The sequence below is a fragment of the Poecile atricapillus genome, chromosome 7 (genome assembly GCF_030490865.1).
Source record: "Poecile atricapillus isolate bPoeAtr1 chromosome 7, bPoeAtr1.hap1, whole genome shotgun sequence".
In the NCBI taxonomy this organism is placed as follows: domain Eukaryota; kingdom Metazoa; phylum Chordata; class Aves; order Passeriformes; family Paridae; genus Poecile; species Poecile atricapillus.
In genome coordinates, this window is record NC_081255.1 from 10,785,609 (window position 1) to 10,812,299 (window position 26,691).

Genomic DNA, 26,691 nt, shown 5'->3' on the forward strand with positions numbered 1-26,691 from the left:
TACATACTCAGTTCATGCACAGTGGTAGGTGAAATTAGTATAAAAATTGTATGATCATTAAGTGAAAAATGGAGGGTTTTTACAGATTGTTTTTACTTTTCCTTGACACTGTAACTTACAATTCTCTTTGAGATTTTTAATGCTAGATGTTCTATTCCCATATTCCAAAAGCTGTTCTGCAGTGCAAGGAAATTATAAGCATTTAAATGCTGAAGCTTGATTTAACCCATTTGGCTCTCTTGGAGTATAAATGGTCTGTGCCTTCATGCCAAAGAAAAGATAGAAATGTCTTTCTTTGCTCATGTTTCCTTTACACATGCTTAGTTTTTAAAAGCTGCTTTTTGTTAGCTGAGGTTATTCATTTGAGCTGTGATGTATAAACACATGCTGTTAAACTGCCTCTGTGCTGTTAATAGCTTTCTGCTATGGTACTGCTATGGTCTGGCATTGCAAAGTCAGGGGCACTTCATTTCAATTTTTGAATGTCTTTTGTCTGTCATAGATATACCTATGTCACAAAACTTGTCTTTTTGGTCCTAAGGAAACCTGTGTTCCTTTCATTTCTCTCCTTTCAATGACTGACCCTTCTGTACTGAAGCATCTTATTATATTTACTGTATAAATAAAATACCATCATACCTGAGAAAATAGAGAGTTAGTAGCATACTTTCCCAGGTATTTATTAGTCACTGTTTGCCCACTCTGTTTTGAAAAGGTAATGACTGGCTCTTAAGACTTTTTTTTAGCAAAAGAGTAAAGAAACTGTGATTTATCTGGTGTTACTGATTTGTAGGGTTGGGTGTAGGCATGTCCCTTACTGGGAAATAAGACTTCCCCAGTCAGCAGTGTGTTTTATTATTCTAGATGCATAATATGATAATTTACTAGAAACGTAATCAGATTTAGATTCTCCTAACTAAATCATCTACGTATATTAACTCTCTCTATTAATTTAGTCTTGTTTGTAATGTGTGTATTTCCTAACCTAATAACAATTTCCACAAATCCTTTGATCCTATCTGAGGATATTTTAGGACCATGAACATATTTCCTAAATAGTAGTTATAAAGTGCATATCAGTAAAGACTTTGTATCTCCTCCAGTCTAAAAAAATCACTGTTTAAAAAATGGAGGGGCGTGGTCAGTGTGGGGGTGGAGCATGAGAAGAGGGCCTGTGTCCAGCATCACTTATTGATCTGGCACCATTATGAATAATTGAGAATCGGTGCATTGAGATGTCCCATATGTGCCCAGACAACTCAATTTCCCACCTAAACACACAAAGCTTTTTTATGCCTGCCCTGTATAATATCCAGAATTTTGTGTAGTCTGTTGCTGAAGCACAGAAGCATGCAAGAGTGTGGCCAGGAGTCCTCCCAGTTTGCTTCACTCTCAGCTATGAGTAGGGAACCAGGTGTGTTATTCATGTGGTCAATGCATCCATGGGGACTTAGGCAGAAGGAAATAATGCTTTTGGCAAACACAAACATGTAAATCTGCCTCTGAGTTACGTATTTTCAGACAAGACATGTAACTTTGTATTTTGGGAACAAGTTCAAATCTCAACAGAATGGTTATTAAAATCTATGCTGTTTCAATTTAATTTATTTGCCACTTTTTCACTGTACCTGGTTCCTAAAGCTTGGGAGCTGTAGTTAGGATGCTTATGTATTATACGGGAAGAGCTGTTTTTATTTTTCTATAAATTCTCATTAGTAAATATTAAAGGTACAAAAATCCCAAGGGCTGTTTTTCTAAAGAGAATCCTTTTTAAAGAAAATTTAGAAGGGAACAGACATCAGCTTTGGCTTTTAATTAAATGGCCATATCCCTTGTGTGTAGCCTGTGAAATTCAGGCAGACCTGTTGTCTGTTGGTATGTGTAAAAATTGTCATCTTGCCTTGTGAACAAATTGAGTATTGAATTCTTAAATATTAATGACCAATTTCTTTTGTTCATTCTTTTTTCTTTTTTTTTTTTTTCCTCAAAGTATGAGCGGTTCTTTTTTCATCTTATCGAAAAGTAAGAAAAAACATTTATTTTTGTACTGCTTTCCATCTGGGACTGACTGATTTGGCTTTAGAGTCAAAGTTTTGGGAAGAATTTCCTTTTCTTTTATAGCACTTTGTTCTTTGCTACTTTCCTGTGATTCTGTGCATTTGTGGGTATTTCAGGACGGCTGGTCTTGCTTTGGACTGGAAATAGGAGCTGCAGGTTTTGGTAATCTTGCTGAGTTGGAGGTTGGAATGAGCATTTTTTTCAGCCCAGTCTCAGTGCGAAGGGTCAGTTGACTGCTTGTTCTCAATGCAGGGAGTAGTGTGTTCTGTAATGTTACTATGGTTACATCCAAAATTAGAAGCTGCAATGTTAGTGTTTGAAAGGCTGCCACCTATTAAGGGTCCAAGGAGTAAGTGAAGATGTACAGCCTGTGTGACAAACAGACGGAGTTACTGTAACCAGGAACCAGATTGCTCAGCATGTCCTGCAGACAGATCAGGAGGGAGAGGAGAAGGCTGCTCACAATACCCTGTGCACATGACCACTTGGAACTGAGCAAAATGTACCAATGCAAAACAAATTTGTGGGGGTTAGGAATACTTTCTTAAAAAAACTTTAAAAACTCTTTACGTGTTGTTTTTAGAGGGTGTCAGCAGAGTTTTGTCTGACTGGTTTTATAATAAACTCTTAGGTTAAGCCGTTCAGTAAAGTTCTGTCTTGACAATATTGGCAGAAATTCCTCAAGCTAATTTGGAGTAATTGCAGTAGTCAGGCATGTACTGCTTGGTAACTTTGCCTGCTGGCACAAGCCCCTTGAGAGTTTAAATACTTAGGCCATAGGTAACCTATCACTATTTCCCTTATGGAAACCCATGCTTTCTGGATATTCCATGAATACTTTGCAAAGTTAATTTTATCATAGTAAAATGGAGTATTATATCAACTGTAATGTGTTGAAAACCTTTCAAGTGACAGCTCAGAATGATTAATGGCAACATTTTCAAGGTTAGTTATTCTTGCTTTTAAGCTTTATTTTTACCTTCTGGAGATGTGTTAATACAGAGCTTCATAAATGCTTAGTTTTAATTTTCCACGTTGAGAATTATTATGTATATGGCCAGTGGCCGTTCTGCTCTTTTCTTCAAAAATAATACTCCTCCAGTAAGTTCATCTAGAGTGGAGATGGTTGGCAAATACTTGGAATTTGCTTGGCTACTCTGATATCCCAACATGTTTCTTAGCTATCCCAGACATGTTTGTAAGTGAATGAAAAATAGCAATCTAGAAATGACCACAAGTGTCAATATTGGCTGCCTTATTTTGCTTAGTAGATTTTCACCATTGCTTATCTGGTAGTGAAATCCAGCTTTTACACTTTGTGCATTTTTTTTATAAATGGTCAAGATTTTGCACTCTGTTCTAATAATACCCAAGCCATAAACTTGGTGATTTCATTAATTACCGAGTGTCATAACTTTAGAACTTGAATGCAGCAATATAGGTCAATCTAGAGAACTAGAAAAAGTTCCCAAGTATTATGAAACATGCATCAAGTTTTATATAGTTGATAATTATGTTTTATTCTGTAAGGAATATAAGCACATCCCCAACTTCACAAAGTTGTGAGAGGGGAAAAGTCCAAGTGATGTTTTCAAGTCAGAAAGGTGTTTCTTGGGAAGCATTTCAAGGAGATGTTCCATAATTTTAAAGCTTGTATTTTTTTATTCAGTAAACTGATGTTCCAGGTGTCCAGCTAGAATTCAGTCTGTTCTCCTATCACAGCTTCCTTAGAGGAACACTGGTTTGGAGTGCCTCAAAATTCACTCAAAAAGCCAAAATACAAAATACAAAGTTTTGGTCTGCTTTGATTTTGTGTGTCATGCAAATGTATATTGGACTACTTTCAAGATCTGTTTCTTTCTTCAATACTGAGCTGTTTGCTTTATCATATCTTTCTTCTGTATTCTGATTTTTCATATCTTCCCCAGGCGTTGCGTACAATTACTGCTGATCTCAAGTGCTAAGTGCAGATTTTATTCTTCCAGCAGATGGACAACATAATTTCATTTGTATTGTGCAGGATTTTTGGTTATATGGTTCTCCCCTGATGAACTGACAAGACAGTGCCAGCAGTAATATTTTCTGCCTGTCAAAAGTGTTGCTTTTGCATTCTGAGAAGAGCAGGGACTTTCTGAAGATTTGATTCAGCACAGCAGGGGAGAGGAGGCCAAGCAGCTGAAGTAGGAAAAATTCACAGGTGGTTTACAGTGGGAAATGGGTTGATGTTTTCCCCCTTACCTCATGGCTTGTTTCATGTACTGGTCTGCACTATATGATCAAGGTACCTCTAACACCCACCCTCACAATCCCAGCATGAGAATTACAAATAAAAACTCCAGTTCTTAAAGAAAGTGAGATTTTCGTGGAAGAACTGGTAATAAATATCCAACTTCAAAGCATGGAAGATGGAATGAAGGAAGATGGGATCCTGTTGGAGATAATAGGCAACAGCTTTTATGCTGAGGAAGGAAAATGTCTTGTTACAGCTGCTGCCACCTAACCAGGCCTTTTCTCTGCCTGATTCCCTCATATTCTGCCCCTTTTCCCTCAGGCTATCCTCAGGCTCTTGAGGCATCCCACACTTCTCTGCCATAACTTAGAGTGTTGGCTCATCAGGTTCAGCAAAGGATGCAGACATCTGCCCAGCACTATTCCGTGCTGGAGGAGCTACATAGATTTTTGTGTGGGACCAATTAAGAGATTAGCAACTCCAACTGTTCATTCTCTCACTACGTTTTTTTCCCCATGGGTATGGTTTGTACTGGAATATGGAGGCATTTTGTCAGCCTCAAAAATTTTTAGTACTGAAATTGGTGGCGCATTTGTTTCAGTGAATGTTAAATAATGTGAAATTGAAGAACTGGACCTTCAAAGCTGTCAGAATTTCCTGTGACTTGGGGTTGAGACCTGTACTGACTCTTTCCATCTGTCACATTTCCTCAGTAGCTTTAGTATGTTAATTCCTACAGCTCCATCCTGTAGGTATCCTCATTTACAGCTAATTCTGGGAGACATGAAAGGTTTACAGCAGAAATAACAAAGATTTAGCAAGTGCCTTAAATGCCTGAATCCTCTTCTTCAAGCACAGATGCTTAAACTAGGAAAACCATCAAAATCTGTGGAAAAAAATTCCTTTCTTCAGTGACTCAAGAGGTCTTATTCATGTAATAAATTTCAGCAATATTTGTTCATAGCCAACAGAAAACTTGGATCATAAAATGGAGAATAAATCCCTTTAAAGAGAAATTCCCTATTGCCCTTTTTTTGAAATGTTGGAGGAACTGAAATTCCTCCAAACACTGTGCATATCAACCAGTCTGACTGGCCAGCTGGGGACATGTCCCTGGTTTTACCAAATATTGTGCCACTTTCATGTTTCCCTGAATATGCTGTAGTTTCCAGTCAGTGGAGATTAAGCTGTAGACTTTCCACTTCTAAAATTTACATTAAAATTAAATTATACCGTTCCTTGAGTGGCTTCCAAGGAAAAGGAATCTGATATGGAAATCATGGATTTTGTCTGAATAACTGTGTTCATAATTCCTTCTGTAATCTGTGTAAAACTCTACATTAATTTCATGAGCCTAAGGATTTTTTTCACATAAATTACTAATGTAGAGTCAGTAACCAGGACTCCTAGACCTCAAATACTTGATTTAGAGAAATCCTCAGTGTCTGGTCTGTATGATGTAAATTGACAGAGAATATTAATTGAGAACTAGAGAATTTTTATTATTTTCTGCTATCTTAATCTGTATTTCAAACTGAAATTCCAGGTGGTTTCTTTTCTGTAATCTAGTTAGGCTTCTAACAGAAGAAGAAATCAGAGACAGCTCTCTTGCCTCTTTCCACCTCAAGACATAATATTAATAATCATTAATGCATTCTGTAGGGAGGTGTGTCTATAACAGAAAAAATACTGGTTGTATTTAATATAAAAATGCTGAATTCATAAAATTCGGCCTAAAATTCAAGATGATATTTTTCTGTTTTATAATAACAGAAATATAGGTATATAGAAGTGTGTGTATATATATATACAGAATAGGTATATAATCTTGCAATTCATAATCAGCATCTGCAAAGAGTTCTATTGCTGATCTGTATTGCTATAGTAAGTTTATAGAGAATATTTGTCATCTAAAAAAACCCCACCCCTTCTTAAACATACAAAAACCTGTCATCCTCTTAAAACCCCCACAAAATCTCATGAACTTGGGTGATGGGTTGCATATTGTGGATTCATTGATGTCTTTTCCTTTTGAGGATTTGTGTAATCAAATGTTCAGACTTCTAGAAATACTTTTTCTGTAAGTTTTGCTTAATGTATACTTGTTTTATCAATGTGCAGGCACTATGGTTTGCACTGCATATCATAAGATTGAACCGTTGATAAGGTCAAATCTTTCTGTTTTTTTTGTTTTGTCGTCTTTTTTTTTTGTTACCCTCATACCTTTGGATCTTCATGCAAGTCTTTGCCTTGGTGTTCCTTATTTTGCCAAATATGAAAAGCCCTTGTATTGCATTCCTAGGTGAACAAGCAAAGTAATAAATAGAATAAAAATTCCTTCTTAGTTTAATAAGGCCTGGATACAGTACAGGAAGGGAATCCCTTTGTTTGAGAATGTAGGTCACCTCATAAGAAGGTTTCCCTACTGTGAAAAATTTACATTTGCCATTTTCTTTGGTTTTTTTCTTCTTCTATTTTTCCTTATGATGTGCCGGTATCTGTACTCTTATGCTGTGTTTGCCCAATGACAAGAGGAGAAGAGGTTTTTTATTCCGTGTAATTAAATGTCACTTATCTGAGGTGCATGGGAGGAAGGGAGTGAGCAAGGAGATACGTCAGTGAAGTGGGAAACGCTGGATGCAGCAGGAAAGGTTAGAGCAGCTCTGTGAAATCTCTGTTCTCCTCTCCCTGGCAGGTTGGTTGGGACCAGTGCCAGAGTAAAATTGGATCTGTGTATGCACAGGATAATGTACACAATCTCCTGAGCCTTGTGGAATGACGACCATGTGGGAATAGATGCACCAGCCTGTTCTGAGCAGGCTGGTGCAGCCCTCAGGTTCCATGGGGTTGGAGCTCCTAAGCTGTGATGACTCTGTGCAGAATTGCCTGCTCATTCTCGGAACAATGCTGAGGCATCCATGAGATGTCTGTAGGACTTATAAATAGCAGGTCCATGTTGGGTAGCAGTGCTGTGGCTGAAGGCCTGCTGGCCCAGGAAGGAAGCGAGCAATGGTTCTGAGAAGCTGCCCTGAGCTAAGGAAATCGTGAAATCTGAGGCATCTCCATCATCTCGAATGGAAAATATGCTACCTGGAAGTATCCGATCCCAGCAGATTGAGATATGAGGGCAATAATAAGATTTTTCTTAAAACAGCTTTCATAGTGGTACTGCCTTCAGATGTGTTTCTTCAAACTAGGCACTAGTCAGTGACAGAAATGTCTGTTGAAGGAGATAAGGATTTTTGCTACTCCTTCAGAATAGGCACATATTCATTTCCCCAGGAATATGCCAATGTAGAACCCGTGAAATAAAGAAGTAGTATGTAGTCTGGCATTAACTCTTGATTGGTTGTTTTTTCTTACATTTTCAAAATGTCTTTTTGGAAGCACTGGTCTCTGTGTGTGAGGTCTCTGGTCTGTGTACGTCTTATCAGCCCATTGAGCTACAGGTAAAATTAGTCCACTGGCCTTGCTCAAAACATGGTGCTGCTATTTTGTTCTGGTGTTTTTCTCATAAAAGAGCATGACCTGACTAAGATAAGGAATTTACTGGATGAGTCTCTATGAAATTGAGTCTGTTTTTGATTGGTAAAGCCATCCTAAGCATGTACAGAAAGTTCCAGGGTGTCATAACAGAGGAATCTTGTTACACTTTGTGTTGTTTTTTTTTTTCTCTCATTGAAGTCTTGGTATTGAAAGCCTAACTCTTTTCCAAAACATTGTCTGCTCTTAGTGGTTTACTCATTTTTATTTCCTGCCACTTAAGTGTTCAGTTTTCTGAACTGAGGGGATTTTACTTCGCAACACATTACTGTAGGAAAAAAAAAAAAAAAAGAATTTACTTATTTTTATCACTGACATAGACTTTTCAAAGGTGAAACAGCTATTTGGAGAACCAGAACAGATGTGAAGGCTGAAGGAGAGCTGAGGAGGTCTTGCTGTTTATGGCAGATTTCCTTCAGATAAACTGTGAAATCCCCAGGATCATCATGGATGACTGATGGTTGCTAACACGTGAGGAGCAGAAATAGTGGTTGTCATGAACCTCACCTGTGAATGTGCTGAGTGGCAGTCTGTCATCTTTGGTGGTTATTCACAGTGGGAGGTTCTTAAAGATGAATTTGTGCATGTGTGTGTTTACAGAGCAAGAGGGCGCAGCCATTTGAAAACTTTCAGAATCCCTTTTGCAATGCATTTTTGAGTCTGCTCATTTAGTCAGGTTATTTTTTTGCAGCGATGGATGAAGCCTGTTTTTGCAGCGATGGATGAAGCCTGATGCATAATAGAAAGATCCTAAAATCTGTTGGTTTTGTAGAGACCTTATCCTGTCCTCATCTTGAATAGGATGGCCCCAGACTAGAGACCTTGTCAGTTGACCTTTATTTAAGAGGATGCATTTCTACACTACCAAAAATATAGCTGAGAACAGTTGTGTGATAAACCAGTTCTCCTAGTGCAATGCTAGAAGCTTGGAGATTAGTCTATCTAGTGTATGGATTGTGTGTAAAATGAAAAAAAATTAAAGTTGAATGCTGTCATCTTAGTGCTTTGAGAAGGGCTTAATTTAATCTTCTGTACTAAAGAGAGAAGAATAATGGAGAATTTAGATATAATGCCAAAGGAAACTGAAAGTAGAGGCAGAAGGCCAAATGGAAAAATTCCTCTTGTGTGATACAGCCAGAAGCCTTCCTGTATTTTAACTTAATGCACAATTTATTGCTACTAGTTAGTTTTTAATATGGGCGTGTATCTTCATGCTCCAGCAGGGTAGTATGAATGATACGTTTCTTCAGGATACCAATACTAACAACCATTTGCACAATCTCTCTGGTGTATGGTATTTTAGCAATAATACACAGATCCTGTTGAAGCCATGCTGTCTCTAACAACTTTGAAGACACTTCTTTAAACATCTCTATTTCTCAAGAAGCACACAAGTAGAAGGCTTTGATGCTGTGATGCAAATACAGTATATATTCTTCTATTGTTTGTCCTCAATATATGAATCTGTGATGTGTGACTGGAATGCTTTTCTGTCCCAGGTGACTTTGTTAGGTGATGATTAATATTGTGATTCTGTTGCTTGGTCCTCCTATGTGGTTTCTTTTTGAAGGGAATCATTCATGTCCAAAGGCTGTATTACTTTTGGCAAAGAACCAGGCTTTCTTCTCCTGAAATGGAGACAACTGAAACTTTAATGTATATTGTGTCTTTGTTCTCTGAGTATAAACCAGAAGGTTTAAGTTTGTTGTTTTGTTTGGGGGTTTATTAGGTTGGGTTTTGTTTTCTTGAATTTTGGAATCTATAGGATAAGTATAAAGGCTTAATTGAGGAAATACAGAATTTTGGGTTCAGGTAGCTTTCTGCTGATATGTACAGTAATATGATTTTGTGCTCCGTAGTAGTGATACCTGCAAACTACTTTAACATTTCCATCTGTTTAAATCTGTACCCAGGGAGGGAAACTTCAGGCCTTATATAGTTACACAGTTGCTCTCAGTGGAAATTTCTTGAAGAAGGGGGAATAATAAATGTTTTAGTCTAATTTGAGTGCTCCTTCCTAATTGTAAATAAAATAATATTTTAATTAAAACAGACTTCTGGAGTGAGAGTTCTGCAGTGAAAAGTATGTGTTGGAATGGATCTCACAGGGAAAGCTGGAGGCAGAGAGAACTGGAGGACAGGGTGAGAAATGGCACATAACATCACCAAACCCTTTGCATTTTTATTTGGGGTGTCTGATTATGATGCTGCATATGAAACTTCTACATCCTGCAGCCAAAAAAAAGCAGTCTAAAAGGCAATTTTTGTCAGAGCTGCTGTGGCTGGTGTAAGAGGAATGCTATTACTGCAAATTTTGGAAATGCTGACTTCAGAATATTGTACTGAGAAAAACAGGTTAATGATGTTGACTCTAGGTGGGAGTAGTCATTTGAGGACACTGAAGGCACAAGTTTTTTTTCAATGATGTTTTATTATGTTAAATATCTATGCTTACCTATGGGACACTGCAGGTAAGTAACTCCTAAAGTGTAATATTAAGATTGAGGTTCTATTCATACATTGCTTAGGAACTTGGTTTTTTTGTTTGAAGTTTGTGTGTATATTCTTTTGAATCCCAAATTGCCTCCATGTCCCGTCTGAAAATGTGGGAAAATGTTTCCAAAGATATGTTTATATTGTTGGAATCTGAATATAAACATTTCAATCTAACAGTACATGTGTTTTCTTTATGTTGAGATACTTTGTTTTACTTGATGCAAAAATGTAAAGTCATGGGGGAGAAAGGAACATTGCAATCAAATGTCAGCTCTGACCATAATAGTTTTCAAAATCAGGCTTTTTCATAGGGCACCTTTTAGCAAGCCTGGACATTGGAAATGTAAAGTATTGTGTTCACAACAGCTGGTTTTTCTGGTTTAGTATTTTTAGTGAAATAAAAGTTCATTTATAACATGACAGGTAACTTTGTGTTTGGGGTAAAATTTTCCAGGTTCTTGTGATAAAATCTGATCTTAGCTCAGTTGTTCTGAACACATTATCAGCCTGTTAACAAGGACTGTTCTGGGGCTGTACATGAGGGAAGGAGATGGGGAACACAGTCTGGTCTGGCAGTATGGGAGAAGTCCAGTCCCCAGGTGGAGGTGGGTTTGGTGCAGAAAGCTTTGCTTGAAGCTTTTGTCACTGTTCCCCTGCATTTTAACCTTGCATATGCTGTGTGTATGTGCAGTGATTGATAAACATTTCACAGAGGCTGTTCCAGTTGTACAAGCTGTAAATGCAAAATGACCAAATTGTGTTCTTACCAAGGAGAAGTGATACCTTTTGCTGCCACTATGATCAGGAGTGCTTAGCTACAGTGTTATAAAGCAAAAAAAGTATTTTCAACCCTTGTCTTCTCACCCCTATCCTCAAGAAAACTCAGCTTACATCCTGATTTGATTTACTTTCATGTTAGACAACATATTTTCTTCCTTTCAGTCTATTTTGTGGTTTTTTTTAAATGAGTTAAAGCAATAATAGCTGTAGAATAGGACCAGGACAGGATCTGAGGGGGTCTGTGAATTGTGGTGTTCCTTTGGTTAATTTTAACTTCTTTTTCCCCATATGACAACTCAGACTGAACTTGTGAACTGAGGCAGCTGGGACAGGACAAATATTCAGAGACAGAATTCTGGTTATCTTATAAGCAGATTAAAATATCCAGTTTTCCCCCATCTGGCGGAATTACACAGTATGGATAACTGCAGCATGTGCAAGTCTAGAAATATTAACACTTTTGTGCTGGACTTAAAATCAGAAGTTTCTGCAGAGAATTTCTGCTCTAACTTGCTTGTCACATGTTGTACAGGTCTCTCTTGTGTCTCAGTATCTTGTCAATAGTTTTTATCATCAGCACCCAAGACAGTGAATCGGCTCTGTCTGAACAAGACACTTTGTTCATCCAAGGGCTTTATCCAATGTCACGCTAGGGTTGCACTACTCTGTTTGCAAATGACATAGACAATTCCTACAAATATACTTATTTTTTTCCTTTTTTGCCTATACGTACTGTTCTGTCACTCAACTTTGCTGTAGCTGTTGAAGCAGTGGGCATCCCACAAGAATCTCTTGGGGTGTTTGTGTAAAAGTCATAAAGTAAAAAAGTACAAGAAGAGTTGAGAAGAAAATCTGAGATAGCATAGGTTTCATGACCTGTGTTGCTCAGCTGACTGCAAACCTGTCATTTAGTATTACCAGCAGTTTATTAGAGTTATGACAGATCTCACAATCATCACCTTCTGGGGTTTAAGAAAAAGTAGCATTGCTTTTTCAGCTGAATTTGCATAGCATATGAGCTGTTGTTCATCAAGGAAGCCTGGAGTACAAGGAACTCTGCATTTTGAACATTTTTTGGTCCTTTTTCTGGCCTGTGGCATTTCAAAATAGCCCTTTCCATATCTAAGTGGTTTCAGTCCCTTGAATGCTCACATCCATTGCTGTCATCACTCAAGCCCTCATCTCTTGGCTTGTTTGTTAGAATTTTTTATAGCAGCAGCTAAAGCTTTTGATCCTGAAAAACATATGTTTGAACTCAGCAGTGTTTTTTTCTAGGCATCACAAACAACTTGGAGTTCATTGCTCTGCTGTTCAGCTTTGCACATTGGCTCCTCAAGGAATTCAGTTTCAGGATTTTCCCCAGATATTTTAAGTCTTGCTGGATGATTACTTGGAAAATGTCTTTCATCTCTTTTCCCATGACCACCCATGATAATTGTGTTTTCTTGTAACATAATGTAATATATAAGCATAGTGCTAAGATTGCTAAAGCTGGTGAGGTACAGAAGAATGATATTAAAATTACTTCTCAGTGAACAGAAAGGAGAAGATCACATCAGGATGAAGTACAATTGGGAACAACTGGTGGTGGATAAATTTGCTGAACAAGCAATCATGAAATAGCTCAAGGTCTTTAATAGCTGCCTGTGTGCTAGACTTCTAATCCAGCATCCCTTGTATTCTTGCAATGGGAGTCAATATAAGCAGGGGAAGACTGAAAGGAGCCTCAGCAGTTTCTGCTGCATTGAGATGTTTGACAACATCCCACAAAGCTATTCAGTTACTTGGGTCTTGATTCATTTTGGCTTTTTTTTGGGGAGAAATTTTCATGCAGAAGTCAAGGATCCATCTGTATTTGTGTAGGCACCTGCAGAGCTTTTAAAAATATTCTTCTCACACAAAGCATTTCACGAGTTTTTCCAGAAGTTGCAAAGGAACCTTTCTGAGGTCACTTAGACCTCTGCTCATGTATTGCTCACTGAGTGCAGGTGTAGGTGGAGTCTTCCTGCTGCTCTGTACTGAGCAGCATTTTCTGTAATGTAAATGTGACTGTTCCCTGGAATCCCATATCCAAAGCTGAATCTGAACACAAAAGCAATAGTGCTGCTCTATATGTTTGGAATTTGCAGGACAGTTGTGCTGTTGTGCAAATGGATTGCTTGAGCCCCTTATTCTGATATTTCTGATAAAAAACACTTCCTGTGAGGGACTAGTCCCTGTCCTTAGAGGCAGTATTGGAACTAGATAGTCCAGAATATGTGAAGTTTTAAGTTAGAGACTCAAACTTGAGCCAATTGCAGTAAATTCACAATTAGATACTAATTCCAGTTCTGTTGAACTGATGTGTCCTGGGCTGACTGTGGCATGCAGAAAACCAGTAGTGTAGAAACTTCACACCTGGCTTTTGAGAAAGATGAAACAATCCCCTGATACTCAAACTGTGCTTCTCAAAACGCTTCCTGGCTGCCAAGTAATATGTATGAGGCTGGCTTAGATAACTAACCCAAACGAAAAAGAATTCTAAGCAAAAATAATGTTTTAGTGATAACTACCTTTGTCTTTCCACTCAGTTCAAGGAAATGAGTCATTAAAATAAACATAGGTAGGTATAGACAAGCTTTTATTTTTCAAACAAAAAAACAAGTCCTCTGGAGTTCTCAGGATTTAGAGTTGTTGTCAATGAAAACAGCTTATCCCCAGGAAAATGGAAGTCCTCACATATTTAATCTTCATCACCAGCATCCCTCTTCTGCTCAAACATTGTTATTTCTATAGCAACAGTTTGAATCTGTGACATGTAAGTTCAAGACAAAGTTCTTAATTTTACAGATTTTCTGTGGTGCATATATATTCAGATATATGATAAAGGTGGGAAGAACTCTAGCACACTTCTGAGAGGACTCTTCAGAGGGGTTGGATAGCTTAACTTTGGGGCTAATGGTTTTAAAGCATCTCAGTATTTGTGTCTTTGATTAGTTATTTTCAAAAGCCTCTTCAGTGATTTCTGTTACTGATATTGCAGCTTTTTTATATGCTTTTGTCCCTAGTTCCTCACTAATCACTACAGTTTGTTTTTTTTTAAGATTCAGTTGTGGTTTGGTTTGTTTCCTTTGCAGAACCAGAATATTTCCTAAGATATTAATAACTAGTCCAGTTAATTCAGTAAAGTTTAAAGTGAATTTCTTCTGACCTAGTAATGAACAAGAAATTGCAGTGAGTATTTTTCATTCAATGACATTTATTGCCAGGTCTAACCTGCTACTGAAAACACCCATCAGTTCTGTTTATGTTAATGGCATGTTTAACAGTGTCAGGGATCCAAATTTGAATAATCTGGTCAGTTTTAGTTCTGTAATGGATTAATAAAGGACCAGATTTTTAAGTGAAAGTTTAATTTACATGGTGTGGTACAAGTGTTAAAGTTTGGGTAGTGTCGTAGTTTTGGAGACAGACACATGACTGAACACACTGAGTTCATGCGACAACAGCCAAAGTTTATTGATGGACACCCTCTTATATAGGGGCTTCAAAATTCCCACACTTAAACATTTGATTGGTTAGCTCACTGGCTAATTAGATGTCTGCCTTCAGTCTTGAATGGGATTGGCTGGGGTCCACTGTTTAAGTTCTAATCCAACCTACCATTGTCTTACCCAGGGACTCATTTACTTCTCTTTAATGAACTAGGCTGGTCGAGTTGGGGTCCATTATGGCTAATTTTATCTGTGCAGCTTACAGACCACCTGTAGCTGTCACAGTTCCCCCTTTTTCTGTTTTAAAAATGCAAAGTGTTCTTTGTCATCTTCTGCAGGGCCCCTTGTAAATAGGATGACATGATGACACAAATGATGAGCCTAGTTTGAATAAGGCTTTCTGCCCAACTGGCTAGCCCCCCTAGTCAGTGATGTATCCCATGTATTATCAGAGTTATAACACTCACATCCAGGAGCTGTCAAGTGAGATCACCAGTAATACAGTCTTTCAGGCTGGCATGCCACAGGCTAGTTACTTAGAAGTTACAATTGTACAACTTTGTTGTTGTTGTTCACAAACAAGAAAAAAATTCAACTTTAGAACCATCAGAAAAACCAAGGAACAGAAGAAACAATTTGTCTTCGTTCGGGTTTGTGATTCATGGCCTTAAATGGATAAAATCCTTAAATCTTCACATATTTAAATAGATAAAATTCTTAAACAAATTGCCACCTCAAGAGTCTCAGATTTCCATGCAGTAGGTGCTCAAGTGTTTTCAGTCACTGCTCTATGACGACTGCTGAGGGGCCAGCAGGAAGGTGTTGCTTGTGGTCCTGAGCAGGATGTAGAGCACAGCATATTCACCTGGCAGGTACCCATTGCGTTCCGGTAGCTGTGGAGATACAAGCGTACCCACATCCCCAATAATAAGATCCCAAGGACCTTCCCATTTATTGGTGATAACGTCTCGCACCAGTACCTTGGGTTTGGGCAACTGGGCATCACTGGATGATTGTAATGATAAAAAGTGATTTAAAATGACTGGATTCCCTGCCCCAGTATGTGGATCTTGTGAAAGTCTTAAGTTTCATAGTTCTTGCTCCTCTACATTGTGTCGCCAGGTGGACTCAAATACCATATATTGGACTGGGATATATGCAAATTTTCTAATACTGTCAAATGGTTTAGGGTATAGATAGCTTTAGCCACTTTACTCTGTGGGGTCTCACCAGATATTCCCCTTTTCTGCTTATCACGAATACATTTTAAAGTGCCATAGGCATGTTCCAGGATGGCCTGTCCTGTTGGTGAGTGGGGAATACCAGTGTGGTGTAACACACCTAGAGCTGTAGGAATTGTCTTGTATTTTGTGAGATGTATACAGGGCCATTGTCTGTTTTAATGGTATGGGGAATACGTAAAGCAGCAAAGGCTGATCACCAATATGCAGTGGTATCTGAACTCCTTTCCCCTGTCTGTACTGAAGCCCATATAGCCGATGAAAAGATGTTGATCGATACATGCACGTAGTTTAAATGGCCAAATTCAGGGATATGTGTGACCTCAGTTTGCCAGATCTGTAAAGCCTGCAGACCACGAGGATTAACTCCCATCTGCAGTGGTGCAGTGTGACCTTGGCAGTCAGCACAGGTATTAACTATATTACAACCCTCTGTGTTTGACAGCAGGAACTGTTGTTGTAGGGCTCAAACACCTTATTGGAAAAAGGTGTGTGATACCTTTGTTTGTACAAGCATGTCTGGCTGTGGTGCTGTCCAAGCAGGGCTGGCTAGCTAATCTGCTTGAGTGTTGCCCTCTGCAATGAAACCTGGTAAATTTGTATGACTTGTGATGTGTAAGATGTAATAAGGGCAAGTTATGGCCTGGATGGTGTGCCACAAGGTTTTTAGTAAGTCAAATAGTGGTGCATTGTCAATTTCTCTTAATAATGCTCGGTCTAATCTCTGTGTAATATCAACAGTGTAGTCAGAGTCAGTCACAATGTTAATAGGAATATGGGGAAAACATTGGAAAGCCATAGCTACAGCACATAGCTCCACCAGCTGAGGTGATCCATTCTCACAACCTTCCAGTTTGCCATCCACTTTCCTCTTTCCTTGTTACAGTGGTTTTTCCCATTTTCCCAGAACCATTGTGAATACTGTAATGCCTTTTAGGGGTGTGTGACTATTCAGTGGCTTTAGAGATAGTGCAGTGGTCCCGCTCAACTGCAGTGATCTATGGCTTGGTAGATGGTAGTAATTTGTCCTGAGAAATTTTGCAAGGCCCTTTGTAAAGCTGTACTGTTGGCAAAGCACCATTCAAAGTGTTCTTGTGGCACAGGTATAATAAATTTGGAAGTATCTCTTGCATTTAATTGTAAACATCTCTGATGGCATTTGATGATTAATTGTGCAATCAACTCAAAGACGGTAGGTGCCGTCTCTTTAGGCTGGTGAGGTAGAAGAATCCACTCTAAAATGTGCAGTGGGTGAGACTGTCCAATAATACTGGTAGGGTGAAAATCAACAATGAAAATAAATACAGTAATGCACACCTCTAGGCATATCCAGTGAACTTGTCCATTTGTTATGGTCTGCTTTACTATTCTGAGAGTGGCTTTTGCCAGTGGGGTTAATTTTCTGGGAGAAATTAGCTCAGGATCACCTTTAAGGATGTTGAATAAGGGTGCCAATTGTGGGGTGTTTTCTGCCCTTCAATACATTTGCCCCCATTAAAAATCCATCCCCACCCGGACTTCCCATGCTGACAGAACATCCCTCTCCCACAGATTAAGTGCTGCCATGGGGGTGTATTGCCTAATCATGGCTGTCTGACCCTCTGGATTATTGACCAATATAGGTCTGCTACTCAAGCAGCTCTGTGTGGTCCCTCCAAGGCCAGCAACAGCAGATCCCACAGCCATGGTAGGTCACTGTGGAGGCCAGATGTTGGCAGAAATGATGGTAACGTCTGCCCCAGTGTCGATTACTCCACTGACCTTTATGTGCGAGGGACTCACCCGAGGCATCATGATGGTACAAACCATATTAGGTCTTTGATCACATGCGACCTGAGTCCAGTACACCTGGGGTTCTGCTGACACGAAGCTTCAGTCACCTTGCATCCTAGAATCTGTTTTGGGGACAGAAGAATTAAAAGGGATGAGTGGAGTAATTTGGGTTTTAGCAGGGATAGTCATGGATGAAGTAGGGGTTGATACCAATGCATGTATTTGTCTTGTATAATCAGTCTGTTATACCTGGATGTACAAAAATACCTTGTAGAGTGGCACTGGATCTTCCAATCAGCAGTGCTCTCAATCCTCTCCCTATGGGTCCCTGGGCCTTGAGAGAAGCCTTATGTACCTTTAATGTGCTTATAGTTGGGACTGAGGTGGAAACATCCATTCCAGCTGATCCTCTTTTTCTTCCTGTGAGTTGGTCACATAAGCTTGCACAGGAAGGCGGAAAGATGCTTGTGTCAGTTCACATCCCTCTCTTGCACTCAGTCTCCAGTTTCCCAGGTCCTTAAGAAGTTGCCCATTAGCATGAATTCTGGATTTGCATTGTCTGGCCACATGGCCGGGTCTCCCACATCAGTTGCAGTTCCCTATTAGATTTACATTCCTCAGTCCTTGAAATGTTCCCAGTAGAATGGGTTTGTGGGGACAGTTTGCTTTCATGTGGCCTTGTTGTCCACACCTGTAGCAATGTGGTGGCAGTCTTACAGCAGCTACAATAAAATCTGCTAACAAAGACATGATATGGGATTCAGATCCAACTTTAGCACAGGCATTTATCATTTTATCTGAAGATGGATTTCCATTCGGCAACAGTTCTGTGATCTTCATTAGCATTATCCCATGCCAATTGTAATATTAATTGATTTCTAGCCTTAATAATTACAGTTTGTTTTTCCGTGGCATCCTGCAGTCTTTCTATAAATTGCAGGTATGGTTCTTTGACCCCTTGTTTGATCTTTGAATATCTTTGGGTCAGGTTAGCCATGTTTGCCACTTTGAACAGGGCCTGCATCCCCCAGTCTTTTACTTGTGCCAGCAATGGATGTAATAGTGCTTGGAGTTGTGGGCCTCCCAGTGGTGGCAATCCTAGGAGCTGAGGAACCCCTGCCCCAATATGTGGATCTTGCTGCGAAAGTCTTAAGTTTCATAGTTCTTGCTCCTCTGCTTTGCATCATCAGGTGGACTCAAATACCACATATTGGACTGGGATATGTATCAATTTAAAGAGCTGCTTAGTATCAGGAGTTACTTCTTCTGCAGTTAGAAATCACAGCAAGCTAGCTACTGCAGGAGACCCTATTCCATGCTTTGCAGTGAGCTGGCGCAGTTCAGAGGATCAGCCGCTGACAGGGCGTGTACTTATCTGGCATGGTTGTGCTGGTCTGGCATGGATCTGTTATGGCCAATTTTATCCATGCAGCTTACAGACCAGCTGTAGCCATCACAGGGTAGTCCCTGGGTGGCACCAGCAGAGTTTTATTTATGCTACCCTCCCCTGGTTCTCCTTTCCCCCTCTCCTCCATCCCTGTAGTGCTGTGCTCATCCTGATTTCCTTACACCTGTGAAATTTGTTATTATGTACTTCAATATTTAGAAACTATAATGAGGCTTCTATTACCTTTGTGAGATTGATATTGAATTTTCTGGCATGAAACTGAATTTCAGGATTGGAAGCCTTCTATGATGAGTTTTGCATTTTGAAATAAACATGTTCTATATATTTTTTGTCAGTTCTTCTTTGTCTTGTTACATCATTTTTTTTTAGCTGCCCAAGTACAAAAAAGTGAATCTATGCTGTTATTTTCTTTAGGTAGTTGGTATAGGAGTTCTTTTCTTCAGTTAAAATTTGTTCTGTAAAACTATCTTTATTTCTGCTTAAACTCCCACTCTCCCTTCCAGGAAATAAGGAAGTTGAAACAATATAATCAGTAGAAATTACCTTTTCATTAATAGTGCAAACAATGGAAGTGAAAGTGACTATAATATTATATAATATATAATATATATTAATGTATAGTATTAGAAGTATTTGCACAATAGTTAGATGCTGTTATCAAATTTTATTTTTTTACTGTATAGTTTAAAATTAGGAAGGGAGTTAAAAGCTTGCAATTCATTATTTAAGTATGCCTTGCGGGACTGCATGTAGATTTCTGTGTACATAGAGGTATGAAAATAAACTATACCAGTTTGATCTATAAATAAAATTATGATGTGAAACACTAGTTAAATTATCACAAAAATTTTCTGGATGCAAACAGAAGCCAGAGAATTATTGGGAAGGCTGCAGAGGCAGAGCCACTGAGTTAGATTATTTTGCATGACTCTTTGAAAGGCTTGGATTTTTTTCCCAGGCTTCTAGGGACAGTTTTTGAACAAAGCTCTATGTTTTCAGAATCCAATTTATATGAAATAGGTATTTCTATCAGACTTCAAGTAGGGCATTTGGACCAGTTTTTAGATACCTTCTTTGAAGTCAACCCTTTGTTTTGGCTGTTTGTTCATACATTGGTATATGCAATATTTAATTTATAGAAAAGTTGTATTCTTTTTAATTGTGCAGTTGTTTCAGGTTTTTTCATAGTTCTTTAGGCTGGCTTTACTAAAATTTTCAAAGGTTCACTACTTTAAGTCAGGAAATTATAATAGAGTTGTGGGTAATTAAAGTGAGTCTACAGTCTCTTGTACTCTAAATTGAATAGATACATTGAAGTCTCTTCTTAAAGATAAATTTTACAAGTTTTCCACCCACATGTGCTTATTTTCCTTCTCTTTTGAATCAAAGTTTTACTGTGTTCCTCTTCACAAACTGAGCTGTCTTTGGGTGAATTCTGTCATGGTTTTATAAATGAAAAGGTAGACTTGCCAATACATCAAGCAATATAGCCAATTTATTAATTTGTTCGATAAAAGGGTGAGCAATGACAGTGCTGGGTGCGCAGGGGTCTCCACCCCAATCAACGCACAAATTCAGGTCTCGAATGGTAGTCTCTCATACCATTCTAGGCACTTCACTTCCTCTGATTTTCAGTTATTTTCTACTTGATTTTCTTCATAATCAGCAGTTGTGGTCTTTGAAAATCTCTTAGGGAGATGGTCCGAGATGGTCTTCTGATGTCTCTCCAGCCTCCTATTCTTCTTTTAAAGTATCTTTTTCCACTGGCATTATTTTTGCTTATACAGTTTGTCTAAGCAAGCATATATATTCTGTTAGTCAGCATACATTTTGCAAGCCTTCTTTCAGTCATTTCACAACCTAAAACTAGCATGTCTAAAAACTGTCTTCATAGGGCCTCTTCCTCAGTTATTACAAAACTCAAAGTCAGCATGTTTCAAACTGTCTTTGTAGAGCCTCTCAGCTCATGTTAGTCCTACTTCCCCTTTTTAAGTGATTACAAATTCTTCCATACTCAAAAAACCCGCAATTTATAGCATATACAAAGGATAGTTTGAAACTTATACTACAAGGTAGTTTAAAGCTTATATTAATTACTTGCCAGTAATTATTATTTTGTTGTTGAAACAAACTGTTAGCTAAAAGTTTCCTGTTCTATAGTTACCTTGTTAAACCCTACTTCCATGCCTTACTTTAGATGATTCTTGAAACTCTTCTTTCTGATAATCCCATGGTCTCTGGCCACATTGCCCGCAGACACACATATACAGGTGGGTGCTATTCGATTGACACGAATCACAACCTGATCTCTCACAATGGCTGGTGAAGCTAGAAGCTGCTCTGTTACACATGCAAGCAGTTGCTAACACTGCTTGCAGAATCAAATGTTACTTTTTGCTTCTACTGATTCTGGGCAGGAGCATGCAAGCTACCCAAAATTTTTCAGATTTTTGGGTGAAATTGTGGGACTATTAAGGAAAAGGATAGTAATTAAATTTACCAAATTAAAGCCACAAGATGGCATCAAATTATCAACTCTGTCCTTTGCTCTTAATGGTTTGGGTTTTTTTAAAAGTCAAAATACTAGAGGCTCTATCGATCTCTACCTAGAAACCAGATGAGAAAGGGATTATGCAATGAAATAGCTTTTCCTTCCACTATTTTAACCTGTGAAGCTGCCATAAGATACTATTAATAATTTGGTTTTAAATAGGAGGGTTTATTTTCTAAAATGTAGCAGGAATTACTGTTCAGGCTGTTTTTCATTCCAGTTTGGAGCTGAAGGTAATCTAACTGGATGTTAATTCTCATTTAGACCTAAGAAAAACACTAAGTATCTAAAACACAGACATTTTTCTAAAATTCAGGAATATAATAGTTGGGTCCTGATGCATGTGTCAGGTAAAAATATTGGTAATGGGTCATTTTTGTTAATTAGTATGCATAATTGCTGTTTTAAAAAATTGTTTTTTTCTAGAAAGGTCAAAAAACACTCCGAAAGATTTTAAAAGGTGTGTAAAAAAACCAACCAAACAAACCCCCCAACACTCACTCTTAAGAAACTTAAACGCAACCATAGCTGTACCAACCACATATAAAGATCTGGGTTTTTTTCTCATGCATTGGTTTGTGAACCCAGTATTTTTAGGTGTTTAGGTACGTGTCCTAGTTTAGGGCAGATTATGGGAGGAGACCTCTAAAAGGGGTCCCTCTAGAGAGCAGGTTCAAGTGGCCCCTCCCTCTACTGGTTCAGGAAAAGATTTCCTTGGAGAAAAGTAGAAAAAACCTGTTTATTTAACCAGCAAGGTATTCTCAATCATGAAAAATGAATAATATTAAACAATGGAATGTCTTGCTGTTCTGAAGAGATGGCAAATTTAGAAAGTCTTTGTTGTGGATTGTAGCTCAGCTCACTCAGTCTCTTATCAGTCACTCCTGTGCTGGAAAATACCGCATCCCGAGCCCCAGTGGGCCCCAGGTTGTGACCTCCTGGTGTATTTCTGGCTTTTCAGTCCAGAGCAGACTCGAACAGTTCAAAGAAAAAAGGAAAAACACAGTCCAGGGAACTTCTCTGCTTCAGCTAGCTAAGAACTAACTAAAAGTAAAGGAGAACTCTGTCTTGCTGTCCATCCATGCTGCAGACAACACAGTCTGTGAGAGGAATGCAGAGGAAAAAACGTGCGCTTCTTCTCCCCCCGCCTTTGCTCTCAGAACCAAACTTAAAGGTGCAGAACTTACTTCTAGGCTAAACAGATGAATGGGGATACAATTCAGCATCATAAAGTCACCTCAGGACAGTACAACAATGCTAATTAGCAGAAGGAATGTTGTAATCCCTGCGGGAGACCCCCTCCGTTCTTACCCCCCCCCGTGGAGAAGAGCCAGCCCTCACAGAGCACGGTCGGGGAAGGGGTCCTGGAGTGGATACAACATGGACTAGAAGTATCTTAGACACAGGAGGCTCAGACCTGCTTGGAGTATTCCCAGGTTTATTGTAGGTGGTCCATCCGGGGCAAGAAAGATGCCAAAATGCTCTGGGCCTTATCTCTTATATTAGGGGGAGGGGGGTGGTCAAAGATACAGGGGTGTTACAGCCAATGGGACAGGGAAAGGGGAAAGGGTTTTCAGGTAGGGATTAACTGAGGGTGAATTCTTCCCTTGGGACATACCATGATTTTTAGATGCACTACAACAAAGGAATACACTAAACACAAACACATTGTTGAGCAGAGATATTTTAAATGTCTAAAATGATAGGGAACATAAGCACTAAAATGAGTCCCACAGAGATGCAGATCCAGCACTATAGGGAAATGAGGCAGTGAGGCTCAGGAAAGTATGGAGCCAATCACATTCTGTGTCAGGTTATTGCTTCTGAATGGTTAAAATGTAAATCATAAGTAAACTATACATATACATATATATATATATATATATATATATATATATATAACTTTTTATGGTAAATTGGCAGAAGTAAACCAAGTAATATGTTTTTGATTAAAAAATAATGTTAAGTGGTTGTCTTAAAGAAGGTTTGTATTTTTCAAATTATATGGTTTTGTTACTAGATTAGTTTCAGTTTATGAATATTCATAATATGCTCCTTAACAGTGTCAAACAGCTTATGCATATGAATTAGGTATGTCATTTTTGAGCAAAACTGTCTAAGTATTCAGAAATTTTGAGGAAATGAATGTTCTTTAAATAGCTAGACAGTGATTTCTGCTGCTTGTGATGCTTAGGGTACAGCTGCATGAACAAAAGCTCCCTTAGATGCAGTTCAAATTTGCAGTGTGCTGGTTACTTAAGAGTAACTTTTAGATTAAAAATTTCATGAGAAGATTTGGAATATCTTCCTTTGTTCTCAGTGAGAAATAACTGGCCTTTGCAGGAAGTGAGTGTGCAAACAAGGAGTTGACTCTGAGTAGCTGAGAGGCCACAAATCACCAGCAGCATCTCCTTTGTGTAGCTGGATGAAGCAACTACAGAGGTTACTTTGTCAGATAAATGCTCTTTTTCTCTGGGAGAAATCCTAGAATGGAGGTCTCTGTGGTTATACCTGCCTTAAGAATAGAGCTTGTCTTAAATCAGTGTGTTGTCATAGGAAAAGCTTATATCTCTATCTGAATGCTTTTGAAAAGCATTCATTTTAAATCCCAACTTAGCAGGATGAAGGAAAATACTAACAAAATTATCCTGATAATGACTTCCTTACTGACACCAGGTTTTCCTCTCCACTTGCAGGTCTTATCAACCATCACAGCTCTGTACTTCTTTTCCTCATCTTCTGGATCATTATCGGGGGTGGGGGTTCGTCCTTTCCAGTCCTCTTAGGTCATGGTGATTTAGGAGGATGGTTGTTTTTTTTGGTTTTTTTTTTTGGTTTTTTTTTTGTTTTTTTTTTTTAAGCAGGCTTACGTGATGCAGGAAGACAATCTTTCATCATAGCTTGCAAGAATATGTTTCTTTGTCCTTTTAGTCTTTTGTTAGCTCGTTGTTTTGGTGTCTTGCATGCCTTAGTTTGCATATTTCTCCAGCGCACAGCTCCCTGGGAGTAGCTTTGTTACATCGTGGTGCAGCCCCATGAGAGCAGCTTTGTTACATAGTAACAGGGAAGCAAGGGAAAGGAGTAGAGGTATGTCTTTTAAGAACTCTTAGAACACTTCAACAACTGGTAAGTAATTAACATTACTAACAACTATTGGAGTAAACAAGTAAACAAGGGGTACAACAAACAAGGTTTACAAATGGGACAAGAACATTAACTGTACACAACTAAACACAGTATTTTAACCGGGGTGGATTTCTTGAGAGATTTTATTAATGACAACTGGTTTGGCTTTGGTTCTTATTTGGTTATAATTCTTCACGAGTTTCTCTGCAGCAGCTCCTGGTTGCCTCCCTTCACTGTAGGACATATTTGAGACATGGGAAGCACTGGATGAGTGGCAGAGGAGGCAGAAATGCTGTACTGCTGATTCTGTAGGGGTGGAAGGAGGAATGAAGGTGTGGGACAGCACACAGTAATGGTTATGCATCTGAACTGGATTTGGAAACTTGAAACTTGGCATTGCAGGAGTTGATGTTTCTTTAGCTTGATAATTTTCTTCACATTTTATCAAGTACTATGAATTTAAGGAAGCGTTATGAGGGAATTCTTGATTTCTTCAAAATGAGTAACTAGTGCAGCACAGGATCATTCTTTTGACACAGAACATGGTACCTTTCTATGGAAAGAGGTGCAAAATGTTTTATTTTTGCTTTCTTGGAAACTGGAAATAAAAAGAAAGATGCTATTTCTCAGTTGCAAGGCTTGTCTCAAAGGTAGTCAGCCTTTCCTGCTGTTCTTCCTCTAGAGTGTAATGGTATTTTCATTTTTATAATTTTCTGAGTAATTGTGAAAGGACATTGGCAAAAATACCTTTTCTCTGCTGCTGTAAAAATAAGTCTTAAAATAACAGGTACTGACTCAACTGCTCTTACATAAATTTTGGTGTTTTAATAACCAGAAAAGAGTACAGCAAAATTTGGGATAGACCCATTACGTTGACCCAGTGCATGGTTAAATCCTTGTACTAAAGAGGAATGTGAGGTTGCTTACATTACATTACATTGCATTAACTGTAACTTCGTAAAAGTTACAAAAGCTGCTCACTGCACCACATAACAGCTCCAGTTTATTGTAACTAATCATGGGTGGCTTCACTAATGATCAGGGAAGAGTGGCTTTGAGTAAATTTGTGTTTTCTATGGGCTTATGTGGGAGCTTCTATTTGTACTTCAGAGATCATGAGATAAAGAGTTCTAACTTTCATAATGAAAAAGTAAAAGCAGTTCCTCTAAGTGTTATTTAAATCATGGAATGTGAGCCTTCTCATTAGCTTTCATTTATTTTGCATTACAAAACACACTGTTATTTATGCATGGACATAGGAATCTGTTAATGCCATATTGGAGTCCTTTCCAACAGGTTTTTCTCTGAGTGGGATCTCTGACCTTTCTCAGTGTCTCATGCTTCTAGGATGCCTTACATAGTGTTTAAGTAATTTTCAGATAAAATCCATGGTTTCATGTTAAAAAGGTTTTTTCCTGTCAGCTCTGCAAATAAAAATGGCTGGAATATACTGCAGCTTTTTAGCATGTTGGTGCTATGTGTTATGTTCAGTGAGGTTTCACAGCAGTAATTGAGAGCAGGATTTGTTCTTGCAGGAATTGTTTTGCTTTGGAAGCAGATGTGTGACCTCACTGTTTTCTTTGGTGCTGTGTTGACTCTGGGGAGTTAAAAAGAATAAACAGTAGTGCGGGTCTTTTTTGTGTTACATTAAGGTAATTAGATAAGGCATGAGCAGAACTAATTATCCTAAGAGTGCTATTTCTGGGCACTAAAACTCGTCAAGTCAGGAATGCATTGCAATTTCTTGGTTCTGGTTTTCCATCTAAAGCATAAGCAGATCTTGTTTGGAAATTTCTACAGCAAATTGTTTACATTTACATTACTAACCCTCAGCTAAAGTGATTGTAGGTAAAATTAAACAATACTATAAATAGGAAAGGTTTCTTTGAATGTATATGTAAAAAAAATGTATGATTGGTTAAAATGTAAGACTTTAAAAGTTTGAGGTTGTCTGTCTTCCCTAAACCTAAAGCAGGATCTATAAAGAGTTTAGAATATTTTCTGTATTTTCT

At 38.5% G+C, this 26,691-nt stretch overlaps 1 protein-coding gene across 2 annotated transcripts in view; it reads left to right on the plus strand.

Moving 5' to 3' along the window:
* The window catches only part of CDC73 (cell division cycle 73), a 108,584-nt gene that overhangs the window by 61,756 nt on the left and 20,137 nt on the right, over window positions 1-26,691 (plus strand). The window lies entirely within an intron of this gene.